Source organism: Mytilus galloprovincialis, chromosome 4 (genome assembly GCF_965363235.1).
Source record: "Mytilus galloprovincialis chromosome 4, xbMytGall1.hap1.1, whole genome shotgun sequence".
Lineage (NCBI taxonomy): Eukaryota > Metazoa > Mollusca > Bivalvia > Mytilida > Mytilidae > Mytilus > Mytilus galloprovincialis.
This window is the reverse complement of record NC_134841.1, coordinates 78,823,204-78,842,041: the sequence shown is the minus strand read 5'-3', so window position 1 is coordinate 78,842,041 and position 18,838 is coordinate 78,823,204. Positions and strand designations below refer to the sequence as shown.

The window sequence follows — 18,838 nt, the reverse complement described above, 5'->3', positions numbered from 1 at the left end:
TCCAGACCAATAAATATTTTGAGATACTTGTAGTTCAACATGTTTGACTCAAACGATTACTACAGACCAAGGGATACAACTCTTGCTTAGCTTGGAAAGGCTAAAATAAATTAGATTGAGATAAATAATGAAATTTGAATGCATTTCTTTTTCTTTGGACCATAAATTTGGTTAGTCAACATAAATTTTGACTTATCCAGAGTTGAAATACATATTCTCATATGGAAACAGAGATAGGGGGGAGGGTATTGTGTATTGACAATTACAGGGGATACAAAAAATTCAGCTCTGCTATGGGTTAACAACAATTATAGGGTTGTAACTGATTTTATTGTAACAAACAAATATTTGCATTCAAATGGCATCACCAGCATGGAAAGATAGAGTTATTCACTGCCGATGAATAATAGGGTTTTTCAAAACCCTGCAAATTCAGACAATTAAACTGTGAGGTAGAATAACATTATTTACTTACGGACATTCCATATATTGTACATTCTAAGCCGTAATGTAGACCTGCTAACTCAGCATCATAAGCATATTCATTTAAAGCATCTTTAAACAGGAATACAAACAGATACATCAGGTTACAGTTCACTGGATCTGATCGACCTAAAGAACTGTAATATAATAAACAACACAACATTTATATCAATGAACTTTTTTTTTCATTTGCCATTTTTTATGAACATATTATTTGATAAAAACCTTAGTTTTGATAGAAAACTCCATGACAACTACATTAACTACATTATGTTTATACATGCTACTGAAGCTAATTTGTCTGCACTTTTCCTATATAAATGTATTAACTTTCCTTGTTTTTTAATCAAATTTTGAATTTTTCAATTAAAATCTTCATTTCTTAACGTTCCTGTAATAATGTCAATGGATTTTGTGTAACTCCTACACTTCATATAAACAAGGAACATGTGGTATGAATGGTATAGTTTGAACGGAAATGAAAGCAATTTCATTTTGTACTTATTATCATCATCATGGCCCTTAATCAGATAAAGAGGTGTGCCTTTCACATAGTCCAACTAAACTGTACTTTAAAATCTGTCAATGTATTGTACAATATTTTTAATAGTATTTTCTATAACGAATTTTAAATGAATATAGTAGCTGGTTTTTTTTCCTTCAAGCAAATCAGTACTGACAGCACATCATAAAAACAAGAAGATATGATTACAATATTCTTCTAACTATTCCTTAAAAAATATTAACCTACCTTATATATATATATTAATTCAAAATTTATACAGGCTTTAGGTAATAGATATGTATCATCTTGTTTAAACCAAAGTTGTGTCATAGCACTGTCTTTAATAAGTTCTGGTAAGAAAGCCTACAAAATCAGATACAACATTTATTTTATAGTTAATGCATATATTAGAAATCCATCTGCAATGTAATCAGTTAAGTTGTTTCCCTCATTAAGAGCAAATACTAAATTTAATGCAATCAATATTTTTGTAATCAAAGAATGTTTTATTTTAAATTTGAAAGCATATTACTATACAAAACAGAACAATTCAAATTTGTGATATTAAAAATGATTTTTGGTTTTAAAATGTCTCTATCTTTCTGCTATAAATCTGCATTCTCATGAAATAAAAAATGTAAAATTGTAGATAATCAGCTTGTATCAAGTGAATTATGTCCCCTGATTGAACATAAAAGTTTCATCCACAAAATATATTTACTGAGTATTCACCATGAAAAAGGCAGTTTTATTAAATTCATTAATATCAGAAAATCTGAAATTCAATTGAATGCTGCATAAGTACTTCTTTAGCTTAGTCTGTTGATAGAGGGATGACTTGAAACTCAGTGTTTGAGACACAGGGAAGACAATGTGAATTTCTAAAAAGAATCGTGCTCTTATGGTACAAAATCACAAACATTTCTAAATTAACAATATCTGCATTAGTTCTTTCTAGTATTCTGTAAATAACTTACTGGATCAACCTCCCTTGTTACCAATTCAAAATCTGTTGGTATAAAATCATTCTTTTCTGGCAATGTCAAGTTCTCATTTTCTCCACATTTACTCCACATCTACAAATTGTTATCCATCATATAAGAAATGCTAGAGACAATACTTATATATCAGAAATATAATGACATTTAATACCCTTTGAAGGTTAACAAAACTTTCTTCATTATTGTGTTCAGTGTTTATTCAGAAAAGTTCCCATGTTCATAGTTTCTGAAAGATCATATGATTTTAGTTACGTACATATTTATTATGTATCTTTACAAATCATTCAGCTTACTTTGAAAAACATAAAACTTATAAAAATAAAAAAAACTGATGAGCATACAGGAGTCTATAATCCCTTTTCATTCAAGGCCTGATACAAATATAACATTTACCTGTATTTTAGAGTCAATGATGTCTTCAACACTATAATATGTACCATACCATTTCTCTTTAAGTGTTAGTTTTATCTTCAAACTTCTTACTTACTACAAAGATCCTGCAAGTGAAATGATTTCAATGTTAATTCTGCCTTGAACTCAAGGATCTATCCATAACATTTTAAACAAGAATTTGTCCCTAGTACACAGATGTCCCATCAGCACTATCATTTTCTATGTTCAGTGGACCATAAAAATGGGGTAAAAACTCTAATTTGACATTAAAATTAGAAAGATCATATCATAAGGAACATGTATACTAAGTTTAAAGTTGATTGGACTTCAACTTCATCAAAAACTACCTCAAAGTGGGACAAACGAACAGACGCACAGACCAGAAAACATAATGCCCATAAATGGGACATAATAAAAATAAAATCCAAATACCTTACTTATTATAACCTCAATATGCAAAATATAATCAATATAACAGAATTATTTATACTTGGTTTTAATTAAATACCAGATTGGATTAAGATTGGAATCCTGTGAACACTTGCCTAGTTATAAAACAAAGTCTTAAATAAATGGGGAATATATGTCCATGGGAGACAGATGATGCCCCCGCTTGTTCATTATATTGATGCTTGCACATCATATTAAGTTATAAAGGAACATAACTGAAGAAAAGTAAAAGTGACGCTATCCAAATATGTACTTGATCTGCGTTTTGTGGTAATAAGTATTGTGTATATGTTTCAGAACATTTGGTTGAGGTAAACTACAGTTAGGGAATGGAAACCAAAAATTCAGCAATTTTTATGATTATACAGGGGCATAACTCAAGAACAGTACAAGTGACGCCACCCAATTTCAAATATTATCTGTATTACGAGGTCATAAACATTGTGTAAAAGTTTCATAACATTTGGTTGTGGCACATATACGTTAGAGAATGGAAACAAAAAAAAATCAGCATTTTTACCAAATGTAAAGGGGCATAACTCTAGACCTGTTGAAGTGCAGCCACCAAAATTTGAACTTGGCATGTGTTTTGTGGTAATAAGCATTGTGTATGAGTTTCATATTATTTAGTTGAGGCAAATTAGAGTTATAGAATGAAACAAACTTTGGGACGTACAGACATGCCTACAGATTGACAAAGGAAAAACTAAACAATTTATAGGGTTGACTGTGTGCACAATTTTAGAATGAAGCACAGCCTTTCATACAAATTGTACTTCGGTCAACACTTTTACACACCAATAAATTTACAAAATGAAGCATTCAAATCTTAATTTAGAGCACAGCAGGTATTTTTCAGCTTTTTTAGTCTATTAATGCATTGAGAGGTCTAAACCTCAAACATATCGTAAAGTCACCTTAAACCCAGAGTTCAATCTTACCTCCTTCTGTCAGGCTGAAGTTTTTCCAATACCATTGTGATCAAATCAGGTTGGAATTCTGACATTAAGTAGGGTCCACTTAACACTTCAGATAAACTGTATTTCTAAAGAAAAAAAATCGGATTTTATTCAGGGACGGAGTGTGGTAAGCATATCTTTTGATACCTTTACCTGAAATGCACATTGTAGATAGGTTTTTCCATACGTATACGAAAAACATTTATCATTTTCACATTTCTTTTACCTATCTTAAAGATTTTCTACAAAATAATGAAAAGCTGTTTTTGAACAAAATAATAAATATGAATTACTTGTATGTCTCTATCATGTGTATGATTATTGAGATTAACTTACATGTATAAGGCCAGCAACTTGTGTTGTGTAGTTTCTAAGTTTTCCCTTCCCTTTGAATCTAAATATCATTGCACTTAAGTCCTAAAAAAGAAAATAAGGTCAATATAATTCTTTATATCAGGAATCCTTAAATTGGTGATGCCATATACTGTATAAAGATGACTAGATAAAATTGACTGGCTGAATTTGGTGTTGTTGGTCATGGCAGATATTTAATATATTGTTTATTCTCATTGTCTATCTTTTTAAAGATTTGGAACAGTTTCAAGCTAGAAGAATAGTATAGAAACCTATGTTTTGTTGGTCCATATACATATATATGTTACAGGCATTTTCTAAATTAAGGCATTTTGTAAAATGACTGACTTTTAAGGCAGTTTACAAAATGCCTAATCTTGACAGGCATTATACAAAATGACTAAAATTACCTAGTCATTTTGTAAAATGACTGAAATTTTTAACAAAATTCAACAAATTGCCTGTCCAGTTTTAGGCAATTTGTAGAAAAAAGATGTCATTGAGATGCAATAAAAAAAAGGACAAAAACACAACATCTCGGAAAAAAAATAACCATGATAACTAATGATTCGAGAATTAATTCATTTTGCAAAAAACAGATTGGAAAGTTTGTATGTCATATGATATGTTCTTTTAGTGAAACTAAGTTAAGTATGTCCTCACTCTGTATTTAGTTACTGGGCGTCACTGATGAGTCTTGTGTAGACAAATCGCGCGTCTGGCGTACTAAATTATAATTCTGGTACTTTTGATAACTATTTACTAGTAGTAAATTTATCATTATGTTGTCAAAACGACAGAGGACAAATTGTTCTTTCAATAGAATAACATTTACAAGGAATTTTTAGAACATCTAGATTTAAAATAGTGAATTGAAACATATGAAGCAGAGAAACCGTTTGTTTATATTTGACTGATTGGTGTTTGTTTGTTTCAGTGGCAAACATTTCATGCATTTTTAAAGATGAGAACCGTTTGGTTATAATTCATCTTGGTTATTTCTGCAGTGGATTGACATGGGTAAAGAACATGAAATCTAACTGCCACTTGCTTTTGAAATAACGGTGTTTTGGATAGGGACAAAAAAATCCAACTGAAAAACGGTCATAGGGTTCTCAATGTGCAGAGCGTGCTGCAATTTACTGACTTGCGGCAATATATTTAATGTACCCATTCAGAAAGAATGAGAATTTATACATCCACAACCAAACTTATTCACCTCTTTAGCATGGGTTTTGCCATTCAAGGTCCTTTTTTTTGTTGTGATTCAAATATAAGTATCTGAGTTTCAATAAAAAGAACATATTATTTGTCAGACTTACTGATGCTAGGAAATTCGTGGGTCTTTGCAATCTGATAAATTAACAAAACAGTAGTCAGTAGTTAACTGTGGTAAAAATCTTAAAATTCGCAAAAAAAAAAACCCAGATTTTACGCCAAACAATGTATTTGCAAAAAATCAGGACAAATATTGTGTAACAGTTCAGTTCTGTCTTCCAAACATTTTTGAAATAACAAATAATTGTCCAGGACTGGGTTGCACAAACGTCATTTAACTTTAAGTACTAGTTAAATATATTTTAAACCTCAATTAAAATTAAATGACCGTTATTTCTGTTGCACAAAGGTTTATTAGAGTTAAATAACGTTTAAATGTGACTTAACGTTGCGTAAAGTTAAAAGTGGTAAGGGGGCACTTTTAAATTTTAAATAGGGAGTTTAAAATGGAGGAAATGCTGTTGTTTGGAAATATATTGCACGATCCAAAGCCACCCAGAAAATATAGAAAAAGGCTACTTACATTAGATGACCTCACAGACAAGGAGCTCCGAGCAAGGTACAGATTCGGGAGAAATTCGATCATAAGGATCACCGACATAGTGCGGAAGGACATCGAAATTTTAAAATTATAAACAACATCGCTCCTGTGTGCTTACAAAATTTGGTGAATGTCAAAAAATCTAAATATTCTTTCAGGTATGTAAATATTCTTGAAATTCCACAGGTAAAGTCAACCCGTTACGGTAAAAAAATCGTTCAAATTTGCTGCTGCTACTTTATGGAACAGTCTTCCAAACCATTTCAGGACTGAAAACAGTTTTTCACATTTTAAAAGTCTTGTTCAGTCCTGGAACGGTTTGGAATGTCACTGTTCTGCTTGCAGATAATTCTTAAACTGTTTTATTATTTACGCTGCTTTTGGTTGCTCTGGTCAAGCATGTTTTTACTTCATTCTAAATTTGTTGATTATTTTTATTGCATGCTATGTATGGGAGATTCAACTTTGTATTACAGGTTGTTTTATATGTCAAAATGCACTGTTTTTATGTTATTTATATGTTTTTATATTCGGTCAAAAGCTCCTTAGAGCTTGTGTTGATTATTTGTACTCATGCCGAATCAAAATAAAGTTTTCTTATCTTATCTTATCTTATCTTATCTTATCTTATCTTATCGAACATCCTACCCAGAGAAGTCAGTCTCTTAGTGCAGAGATGCAGGTAACCGAAAACAAAATAACTTTGCATGCAGTGTGATATTTCTCAAAGTTTTACTACGTAAAGTAGATATGGCACAAAACGTGCACCTGAATATAGGTATCTTGTTTTGTTACCCCCATTGAAGCAATGGTTACATTGGTTACATTGGTTACACACATGGGCCTTAAGTAAATGACATGCAATAGTGGCTTTATCTGTTGCAAACTGTACATGTATGGCTGTGCATGGGGAATCCAGTAAAAATTTGTAACAGGCCTGGGAAAGTCAGGTTACAATGGTTACATGCATAGGAAATCAGGTTACAATGGTTACATACATGGGAAAGTCGGGTTACAATGGTTACATGCATGGAGAATCGGGTTACAATGGTTACATGCATGGAGAATCAGGTTACAATGGTTACGTACATGGGAAAGTCAGGTTACAATGGTTACATGCATGGAGAATCGGGTTACAATGGTTACATACATGGAGAACTTGGTTACAATGGTTACATACATGGGAAATTATGTTACAATGGTTACATGCATGGAAAATTTGGTTACAATGGTTACATAGATGGGAAAGTTAGGTTACAATGGTTACATGCATGGAAAATCAGGTTACAATGGTTCTACAATGGTTACATTCATGGGAAAGTCAGGTTCCAATGGTAACATACATGGGAAATCAGGTTACAATGGTTACATACATGGAGAATCAGGTTACAATGGTTACATACATGGGGAATCAGGTTACAATGGTTACATGCATGGAGAATTTTGTTACAATGGTTACATACATGGGAAATCAGGTTACAATGGTTACATACATGGAGAATCAGGTTACAATGGTTACATACATGGGGAATCAGGTTACAATGGTTACATGCATGGAGAATTTGGTTACAATGGTTACATACATGGAGAATTTGGTTACAATAGTTACATACATGGGAAATCAGGTTACAATGGTTACATGCATGGAGAATCAGGTTACAATGGTTACATACATGGAGAATTTGGTTACAATGGTTACATACATGGGAAATCAGGTTACAAAGGTTACATGCATGGGAAAATCAGGTTACAATGGTAACATGCATGGAGAATTTGGTTACAATGGTTACATACATGGAAAAGTCTGGTTACAATGGTTACATGTATGGAGAATCAGGTTACAATGGTTACATACATGGGGAATTAGGTTACAATAGTTACATGCATGGAGAATCAGGTTACAATGGTTACATACATGGGGGGGGGGGGGGTCTAGAGGGGGTCTCATCCCGATTTCCCGGTGTTAATATCAGAAAATCCCGAAATCCCGGACATGTTTTGTTAAAAATCCCGATCCCGATAAATTTGTTCCAAAATTTAAAAGTTTAAAGTTTCAATGCTTACGATTTAAACGTCTCGGATATGATTGATGTTCAAAGTCTTTCAGCAGTAACCAATCCGAATATATGTATTATATATATTACTGTGGCGTCAAGCTGCATATAAGCATTTTTGTTCACATAAATCTTCAGTAGCCAGTCAGAAAATTGGCCAAATTCCAGTTCAAGTCAATACAAGAATTTGGCTTGATAAGAAACTGGATGCACACGTTTAGGGAAAAAAATGTGGGTAAGGTTTTGTATATATACAACTTTTATAAAAAATCAAACGATATTTTCAAGTTGATTGAATGAATACTTATTAGTACTATAACAGAGAGAGATAATTTTCTACATGCACCTATCAAATTTGATCTTTCAGTTTGAAGGAATGTTTTCTCGTGATCCCATTGATGCTGTGTATAAATGGAAAAGTTTATTACTTTTCCCTTGTCATCTTTGTATTGCCGTCCTATCTTTGTATTAACATTTCTCCCCATCCCTTTTTCACAGGCCGATACATTAATTCCCAAATAATTGATAACACATTATTTAAATTTGTTTAAGTCAGTGACCGAAGCTTTTGCTGTCCTTTAACACAATGTTTGTTTTTTCCTTAAGGAAAGGCAAAGAATGTTCGTCTTTGTGGAACAACAAAAGGGTTCTAATTGATATAACTTGAGAATCTTCTGCAAAATGCATCGTCTGCTACAGGAAGTTTATATATGTAATTAAATCAAAATCGTTTAGTAAACGGTATAAGATAAGATAAGATAAGATATTTTATTTCCAATTATGGGCCCCAAAGGGCATAAACATTACAACATCAATAATTTTTTTATAATACAATACAAACAATGAGATAAAAAAAAAAAAGAAAAAAAGTTAAACGAGAACTATTTAAGTTCTTAAAGAATACGTAGATAAAGAATCTATAGTATGTTGGTTTTTTTTAATACTAATGCATTTTATTACAAGTGTGGTTGATATAGATAACAAACAAGCAGCCCAAAAAGAAAAAAAAAAAAAAAGAAAAATAGATATCCACATATGTATAGTACACAAAAAGTTGGATCAATTAAATATATAATAATTAGCCAAAAAGAAAGTAGAAATTAAACATGTCCATGACTCATCCTGTGTCAGCAGCAAATAGGAAAGCATTATGGTTTCCTAAAGGCATAATTAACCCTCTTGCTGCCGACCGTTTTTCAAGGTTGCATTTCATATGCCGGAAAATACGACAGCTCAACGTCTGTGACGTAACATGCCAAACAACAACGTCATTCGATATATGACGTCACGACAAAATGACCACTACATTTGGGACCAATTGGAGAAAAACATAACCCTGTTTATTCTTCCGTATTTTAATTGAAAGAGATACAGCATTGATAAGAAGCTTGAATAAATTTATCCATGGACATATGTGTCCCTCCGGCACTGCCGGTTTGGACATATGTGTCCCTCCGGCAGCAAGAGGGTTAAAGACCTGATCCGAGCTCAAAGCTATTATCTCTAAACTTACTGTTACATGTACTCTTATTGATTTGATTGATTGTTGGTTGCTTAACGTCCAGTGGCAAATACTTCACGCATATTCAGGACGAGAACAAGTTCACAATAAATACAATATGTAGGTCTTGTCATAATAGAGGCTCTTTCAGGGAATGATGGTCGGAGATATTTGGACTGCCACTAGAAAATGAGGGTATATTGGATAGGGACAGAAATTTTGCCTTGCAACAGGCCTCAAAGAGTTTTTGAAAGGGTTCTTAACGTGCAAAGAGCATGGCACTCTCTTTACACGAGGCATCCGATTTAAGTCCCCATTCTGACCGACGTGACTGCGAACATGATACATCCCGCACAGCCAAACCGACGCCCAACTTCAGCAAGCGTGTAACTGCCGGTCGGGAGAAGACCAAGTCAACTCAGTCACCCTTGGGGTTTACATGTACTCTGATCTGGATCTACTCTGTTCTAATTGAAGTATAATGAAAATGGCACTTTTATCTGTCCAAGGTACAGTTGTTTGTCAATCCCGTTATATTTCAACATAATAATCCCAATTTCCCGTGGCTAAAAACTTGGCTTTCCCGTATCCCAATGTTTTTCTATCCCGAATTCCCGATCTTTAAACAAGGCAATCCCGATTTCCCGTTGCTAAAATCGGCCGATCCCGGCGTCCCGAAAATGGTCTATCCCCCCCTCATACATGGGAAAGTCGGGTTACAATGGTTACATGCATGGAGAATCGGGTTACAATGGTAAAATAGATTGTTTTTCGCCGCAGGCGGAAAAAAAAGTTTGCACAGAAAAAAAAACCATAGCCCCCCCCCCCCCCCCCCCCCCCCAGAAAATCAAATGGTTGCTGCCTAACCATTGTAACCTAATTTCCAATGTATGTAACCATTGTAACCTGATTATCCATGCATGTAACCATTGTAACTCAACTTCCCCATGCATGTAACCATTGTAACTTGATTCCCCATGTATGTAACCATTGTAACCCGACTTCCCCATGTATGTAACCATTGTAACCCGACTTCCCCATGCATGTAACCATTGTAACCTGATTCTCAATGTCTGTAACCATTGTAACCCGACTTCCCCATGCATGTAATATGTATAATGTAACCATTGTAACCCGACTTCCCCATTCATGTAACCATTGTAACCTGATTCCCTATACATGTAACCATTGTAACCTGATTCTCCATGCATGTAACCATTGTAACACTAAATCCCTAAATCATTGTAACCTAAATAACTTATGTATCCACAGCCATGACTAATGGGGTTGCCATGGTAACAAGATGGCTAAAAAGGTTTCTTGCATGTGTGTAACCAGTGTAACCAATGTAACCATTAGGTCAATGGAGGTTACAAATGTCGCAAATGTACCAGGATTTGAGAATTTCTGAATATGATGATTTATTATAGTTTGCATGAGTGTAACCAATGTAACCAATGTAACCATTATGTCAATGGGGGTTACAAAACAAGGTAACTGAATTATGGTGCACATTTTGTGCCTTATATGACGTAAAGAAGTATCCTATACACATTTTACAGATTATTGTAACAGAAATGTAATGTTCTTGGTTGATAAACACATGACAATCCAAGGATATTTCAAAAAGTCGTATCGTTTCACCCAGATCTCTTAGTCCAAATAATTATGACGTCTTGAAAGGCTATTATAATTTTTTTCTTTGACGCCTTACATCGATGTAAGGCGTCAAAGAAAAAAATTATAATAGCCTTTCAAGACGTCATAATTATTTGGACTACCAGATCTCTTTGTTTGTTTTTCTTTTTTCCACACACAAATGAATGTATAAAGGGAAATAACTCCTATGGTATGGTAAATGAGGTTCCTTTTGGGATTTTTAAAAACAAATACCGTCAATCTACTTGTATAGTTTAATTGAACTCTCGGCGGCAGGGACGTTCCTTAACCCTGATTCCCATCCCTTCCATCATTACTCCAGGCACCTCAAACCCCGTTTCCTCGGACCTCCCCCTTTTTCAATTTGCCCGTTGAACATTTCGCTAATTCTCAATGCACCAATCCCGCCACTTTACCCCGCTTCTCGACCTCTCCACCTACTACCTCTACCCCGTACCATCGCCCTCCCTGTCCGACGCCTCCTATCTCAGACAATTATTATTTATCAGCCCCAAAATCTTGAAATTGAAATGTTGCCTTGATCGCTCGTTTGGTAGAGATTAGATTTGTTTCTCCTGTATAGTTTTATGATAATTTTACATGATCCTCCCTTGCCTACCATAGATACAAAAAAGATATGAGGGCCACCCATACACCCTCTCCTCCGTTTGACAGTTAAAAAATTAACATGTAGACTTCATTTTTTAATTACTGTCACTCTTGATGATGAAATTAAAAAAAAAAACACAGGAGAAATTAATTATGTAAAATATTTATTATAAATATAATTTCAAAGGAAGTCCGCTAAATATTTCCCCTTTTTTGTAAAATGTTGGTGGTGGTTCAAATCCAAATACAATAACCGTGGGTATATGTGTAGGACTCTAAAGTGCGATGGTACTCTAAAGTGCGATAGTCACGCTAAAGTGCGACGGTCTACGCTAAAGTACGATGGTGTCTCACGCTAAAGTACGATGGTTGTTTGTTTGCTAAAGTGCGATGGCATATAGATATAGGAAGATGTGGTGCGAGTGCCAATGAGACAACTCTCCATCCAAATAACAATTTATTAAAGTACACCATTAGTGGTCAATGTAAGGCCTTCAACACGGAGCCTTTGCTCACACCGAACAAAAAGCTATAAAGGGCCCCAAAATTACTAGTGTAAAACCATTCAAACGGGAAAACCAACGGACTAATTTATATAAAAAACGAGAAACGAGAAACACGTATAAATTACATAAACAAACGACAACTACTGTACATCATATTCCTGACTCAGGACAAGTGCAAACATTTGCAGCGAGATTAAACGTTTTAATGGTATCAAAACCTTCTCCCTTTTTCTGAAACAATAGCTTATCATCACAACATAGAAAAACACACGATAAATTATCAATTGGAAGGCTTAACTCAATCAAAAAACGCAAATTAATACACTATGAAAGTGCGATCATCGATGGAACAAAAGAGACAGGTTCAAGGTCACTAATGTTAAACACAAGTCTTTTTGCAAATGAAATTTTTAACAATTCGGGCGTATTGGATTGATTGTTGGATGTCGTTCAGTGGCAAATATTTCTTGCATGTTGAGGACGAGGGGCGTATTGGATGTAGCTTGCCGTTTACAAAGCCTATTAATGTGAACACATCCCCTTAAAGTTGCCAGTTGCAAATACAAAATTCCATTATTGTCGGAATAAATAAAATTTATTTGTACAAGCTTTAATTTAAATGCGAGAAAAGGGGTTGTTGTTTGAGCTTTCCCCTATTTTTTTATGGCGAGTATTAACACATGTTATATTTTACTACAATGATGTACACACTGATGTTTTAACTAATGGACAATTTATGATTTACGCTTGAAAACGTGTACCTTTACTTTGCCGACATTTATACTCTTCAATAAAATCGACAATATTTTAACGTAAACGTAAACAATAATATGCATCTGTCGCTTCCATTATTTAATTCATTTTCAGGCATTTTCATTTTTGGTTTTTATAAATGACTGTTAACGTCATACATAATCCAACTACTTTTCGTACGTCTATACTTTCGCGGACCATCGTACTTCAGCGTGACCATCGTACTATAGTGTCCCCATGGCATTTTAGAGTCCTACATATATATAGTCCTTTCATTAAAAAAGAATTAAATATGTCTACAAACTGAGGTGTTATAGTTTGAGAATGTCTCCTAAATTGCCCCTCTAACACTCCTCATCATTGCCAATGCTTTGTTTGGGATGTAAATTGCATAATCTTATTTTTTTTTTCGTTTCAACAGGTGCTTGTTGCCTTGATGTTTTTTGCTTGTGGAAGTTTCCTGCAAGTTGTAGGTGATACCCTAGGTATAGATAAATCAACTGTTAGCAGGTGCGTGCAGAAGGTTTCGGATGCTCTTAATGCCAAGGCTGACCAGTTTATCAAGTGGCCGTCAGTCCAGAGGAAAGGGGATATTAAACAAGGGTTCTTTGACAATGGAGGCTTTCCAGGAGTTGTAGGTTGCATTGATGGAACTCATGTGAGGATTTCTGCTCCTAGTCACGACGAACCATCTTTCGTCAACAGAAAGGGCTACCATAGCATTAACCCACAAGCAATATGTGATCATGAAGGTACACAAACGTTTACAATTTCTTAAATAACTTCAGCCACCCAAAATGCACAGTGCTTATAGTTAGTCTTGAATATATCTATACGACTTGAAACAGTAAGGATGCAGTCCACTGACAGCAACTTGGAGCGTCATTACGTAAATAAATAATCTGGAATTTTAAGGGGAAAATCTTGCCAGAAAAAAAATACTCTCCCCCTCTTTTCTACTAAAAACGATCGACTCATAATTTTTTAAAGTTTTTCAATATGTCTTTTTTCCATATTAATGTTGAATGATGCTCTTTTTGTTTGTCGTTTTTGTTTGTGTTTTCGATCATTGTTTTTTGTCCATGGACTTCCCCTCTTTTGACATTTTAGTATTCTCATCATTCACATTTTATACAACATAATGCTAATAAAGAATCTTTATGATATCATGAATTATACGAGACGACCCGCTTCAACAAACAGCATTTGCATCTTCCCTGTAGCATTTGCATTTTGAGCATATTGTGTTGGGCCAGGAAATATATACTAACAGTAATATGCCTGTTTCTTGCGATGTAAAATGTTTTTTTTTTTTCTAATTCAATAAACGCCTCTACATACATACATACCATAAACACTATTATTTTATATCGGTTCAGAATTAGCTTCTCCTATTGAATAACAAGGGGCCACATGACATTCTTAATTCTTCATTGATAATTTCTATCGATCTTTAACAGAAAAAAAAACGGACCGTTAAAGACTGGTTGGGCGCGGTTTCTCTATTTGGAGAGATGTCCCACATTTTCCTGATTTCAATTTCATATTGAAGTTGTTGAATTATTTACATATGTTTTCGTTAATTATAAAATGATAGAAAACTTTATTTTGTTTTCATAAACTGAAAAATTGTACTTACATGAATGGTAGTGACTTATAGTTATCACTATGACTGGTCTCAGCTTGTGTGAATTTGGAATAATTCAGTAAAAAAAAAAAATTATGTAAACTCTTAACATTCAGTAATAATCAACCATAAAACTACTTTGTTGACCAAATTTTTCAATAGTTTTTTTTAACATTTTATTTTATTAAACAAATTTCAGGCATTTTGTAAAATGCCTTTCAATTTTTCTAGGCATTTTGTAAAATGACTACAAAAATTAGGCATTATGTAAAATGACTGAATCTTGCAGGCATTTTAGAAAATGCCTAAAATTTTCAGGCATTTTACAAAATGCCTAAATTTAGAAAATGCCTGTAACATATATATATGTTGTGATTATTTTTGTTGTTTGGCTGCTGTCTCATTTACATACCCCATATCTCCTTTTATTCATAGTTTCATTTTGAGATAACATATTTCTTTGGATTTTTTTTTTTATCAAATAAACACAATTTCTTAAACATTGATAATCAACAAACTTCTAAGCTTATCAACTGCCCTATTTGTGTCATCTGGAGTGTGCCAGGTTGTACAGAGCATGTTTTGATTAGGACTAAATACACAGAACAGTAAACTGCATTCTAAATAATTTCCCCCGTGTTCTATATTGGTTCCATTGCCTGTTAATCTCTTACCTTACATGCGTCAAATATCCATTGTTTAGGGCCTTCTCTCTTCAACATGTTAAAGTACTGATATGTCAAAGTTATGATGTCATTAATGTGTTCTATAATGGTTTGATCATTGGTTGATCCCTTACCTTGCATTCATCAAATATCCATTGTTGAGGGCCTTCTCTCTTCAACGTGTTAAAGTACTGATATGTCAAAGTTATGATGTCATCAATATGTTCTGTAACATACAATGGGAAATAATTATTGTAACACAGCTGAAATTGATGTTGATGTTGAAATAACAAATATTATTATTAATCCCAAAATAACTTGAATAGCATTTCTCTTATAAAGTAGAGTACAAAGGACAAGGTATGATAAGAGGTGTTTTTGGCCCCCTTCCCAAATAAGTTTATATGTACATCATTAACGGCCTCAGTATAGAAACTATTCAAAACTTTAATTTTTTTATGTTCCGGTTAAAGGAATGGTGCCCAGCAACGATTTTTTAAAATAGCCAAATTATCACTTATGCATTGCTTTCTCATTACACATTAGCATAATTCAAAATAGTAATGTTAGTTTAACAATAACTTGAAGTTGCAAATGAAAAGTCACTTCAATTTCAGTTCAAAAGCATCTGGTTTTTATATGAGACTACCATCCTTTTGTGTCCACATGCGTTGTTGAAATTGCAGATTTTTCCAATTTTTGAGACCATGGGGTGTTTGTGTCCGTTTGATAACCCATAAAATAAGCTGCAACACCTAAATCTGTTTTTTTGTCTTCGGCATAATAAATACAAGCTAGAAAAACAAAATATCTTAACAAAACTTACAATAGTGTGTTCTATCTTGAATATGTACTAAATATTCCAAATTGCTAGAAACAGTAGAATGAATTAGGAAATTTGAGGCCCCAGGGGCAAAAAACATAGAAAATTGCTTACCCTCTGGGTCATTTAACAAATAATTTAACTTGTAAATGCTATGATTATATGATATTAAAGTTCTTGATATAGAAAACAATGACTATGCTTGGAAGTAATACAAAAATCAGATGTTAGCAGTCATCTCTATAACAGTTTAAGTGAATTTATATCTCAGACTGGTATCTGCATACATACAACTATTGCAAATATTGCTTTGTTTGAACACTTCTAGTATGTATATTAGCTAAATTGTGTCAGATATATGGTTACATAGGATACTGTTGTGATAAGAATTCTAAATTGACCATTTGAGGCAGAAAATGTGTACTTTAATTGACAAATAGGCATACAGTAAGATGTGGACTGGAGACAGAGGCTGGATTGGATACTTTATATAATCTTGAATGTTGTAATGATTGAATGCTAAACATTACATTTATAGTATTCTGATATGCTTTCAATATGTTATTAAAACAGTTTTAAGGTAGCACAATACAAAGATTTGTTCACTCCCAATCAGACAACTTTAAACTGATGTAATTCATTTAATCCTTCTTTATATATTATAAATGAGGTACCAAAAGAAAGAAGAAAGATTCATCTTTCAAATTGTGATAATTTCATTATGACATAATTATTACATAATTAATTATTATGTAATAAGTTGCTATATTGTGATGTTCACACTTGAATGAATTTAGCGTCTTTGTTCTTCATAGCATCCCAAAATATTTAATAGATTCTTGTACAACACAGCTTGACCTCCAAAACTGTGTCTCAGATTTCTAAAAACATCAATAGAACAAATTTTATACCCAATTGAATTTAGTGGTCTCTTATGAATTATTGTTGCAAATTTCATTGTAGATTTATGAGAGAATGAAATACAATAGGAAAAATCTGAGACACTGTTTTGGAGGTCAAACTGTGTTGTGCAAGAATCTATAAAAATATTTTGGGATGCTATGAATAACAAAGAAGCTAAATTCATTCAAGTATGGACATCACAATATGGCAACTAATTACATGACAATTAATTATGTAATAACTGTGTCATAATGAAATTATCACAATATGAAAGATTAATCCTTCTTCTTTCTTTTGGTACCTCATTTATAAAATTTAAAGAAAGATGAGTGGAATTATATCAGTTTAAAGATGTCTGGTTGGGGATGAAAAATCTTTGTATTGTGCTACCTTAAACAGGTTATAGGCATTTTTTTTTTATCAGAAAATATACAAATAGGGTAAGCTGGCAATAATTAAAATCTTGTTTTCAAATTCTTTAAAAAATTGAAACAGGGGAGGGGGTATAAAATGTACAGTAAAGAAAAACTTAAAGTATACACAGTGATTTCTTTAAGGCTATAATTCTGATAAATGAATGTTAATGTGAGAAAAACTGATTTTAGAGTTTTCTATTTGAATAAATGTTTGTATAGGTTGCACTTTGTACATACAGCTGTTTCTCAAAGCACGCCTCTTTTGGGGAGAAATTGAATATTCATAGAAAATTCATTTTGTTTACATACTGGTTCCCAGTAATGCTCTCTGTGTTCCATCTCACAGAGATATAACTTGGCAATGTTACCAGTAAATAAACATGTGCATATTGTTTATATTGAAATCTGTGGTAACCTTTCATTCGAGGTAGGGGTAGTTAAGAAAATTAGTGTTAGTTTAAACTTTTGAGAAGTTCAGGGCATATAAACGTTGAAAATATGCTGCACAGCCCTATATTTTGACCTTTGAAAAAAATTGTGGTGCATAAGAACATTCAATTCTAGGATAAGATTTTTTTCAACCTTCATAGTAAAAGTGGTTCAGTTTTAGCCGTAAAAAGAGTTCCTATGGAAAAATGCATTGTCAATATTTACAGAATGCAACCTTTAGATATAAATGCATAAAGTTGAGAATGGAAATGGGGAATATGTTAAAGAGACAACAACCTGATAAAAAAACAGATAACAGCCAAAGGCCACCAATGGGTCTTCCACACAGCGAGATAATCCTGAACCAGGAGGTGGTCCTCAGCTGGCTTTTACATAAAAATTGTGCATACTACCATATCTATTGCAGTACTTTACAAAAAAATAACAAAAATTCCAAACTCCAAGGAAAAATAAAAAGACCTTTATCAAATGGCAAAATCAAAAGCTCTTATACATCAAACATATGGAAACAATTGTCAACTTCCTGACTTGGTACAGGCATTTATTTTCTTATGTAGTAAATGGGGAGTTAAACTGGTTACATACTCCACAATAGAAAAGTTGATCTATAGTGTTTCTATATGTGTTAACTTCCAATCTTCTCAACATATTGTGTCAGTATCAAAAGAATAAGATACAATTTTTAGATAATTTTTATTGATTATTTTGATCAAGGATTTGTTTAGTAAAAAAATCCTTGTTTTGATAGACATAACATTGATATTTATAATGTCCAATTATAAAAATTTAGTTTGTGAAAAATCAACAATATTAAACTGCAAGTGCAGTTATTTAACTACATTTATATATACCAGACATACGTTCAACAGTAAGAATACATATTTTTTTTCATTTCTGAAGGAACACTG

General features: G+C 33.1%; 1 pseudogene; it reads right to left on the bottom strand.

Annotated features, from left to right (window-relative positions):
- Positions 1-4,199, bottom strand: part of LOC143073047 (insulin-degrading enzyme-like) — a 97,263-nt pseudogene extending 93,064 nt beyond the window's left edge.
- Between the last annotated feature and the right edge of the window lie 14,639 nt (positions 4,200-18,838).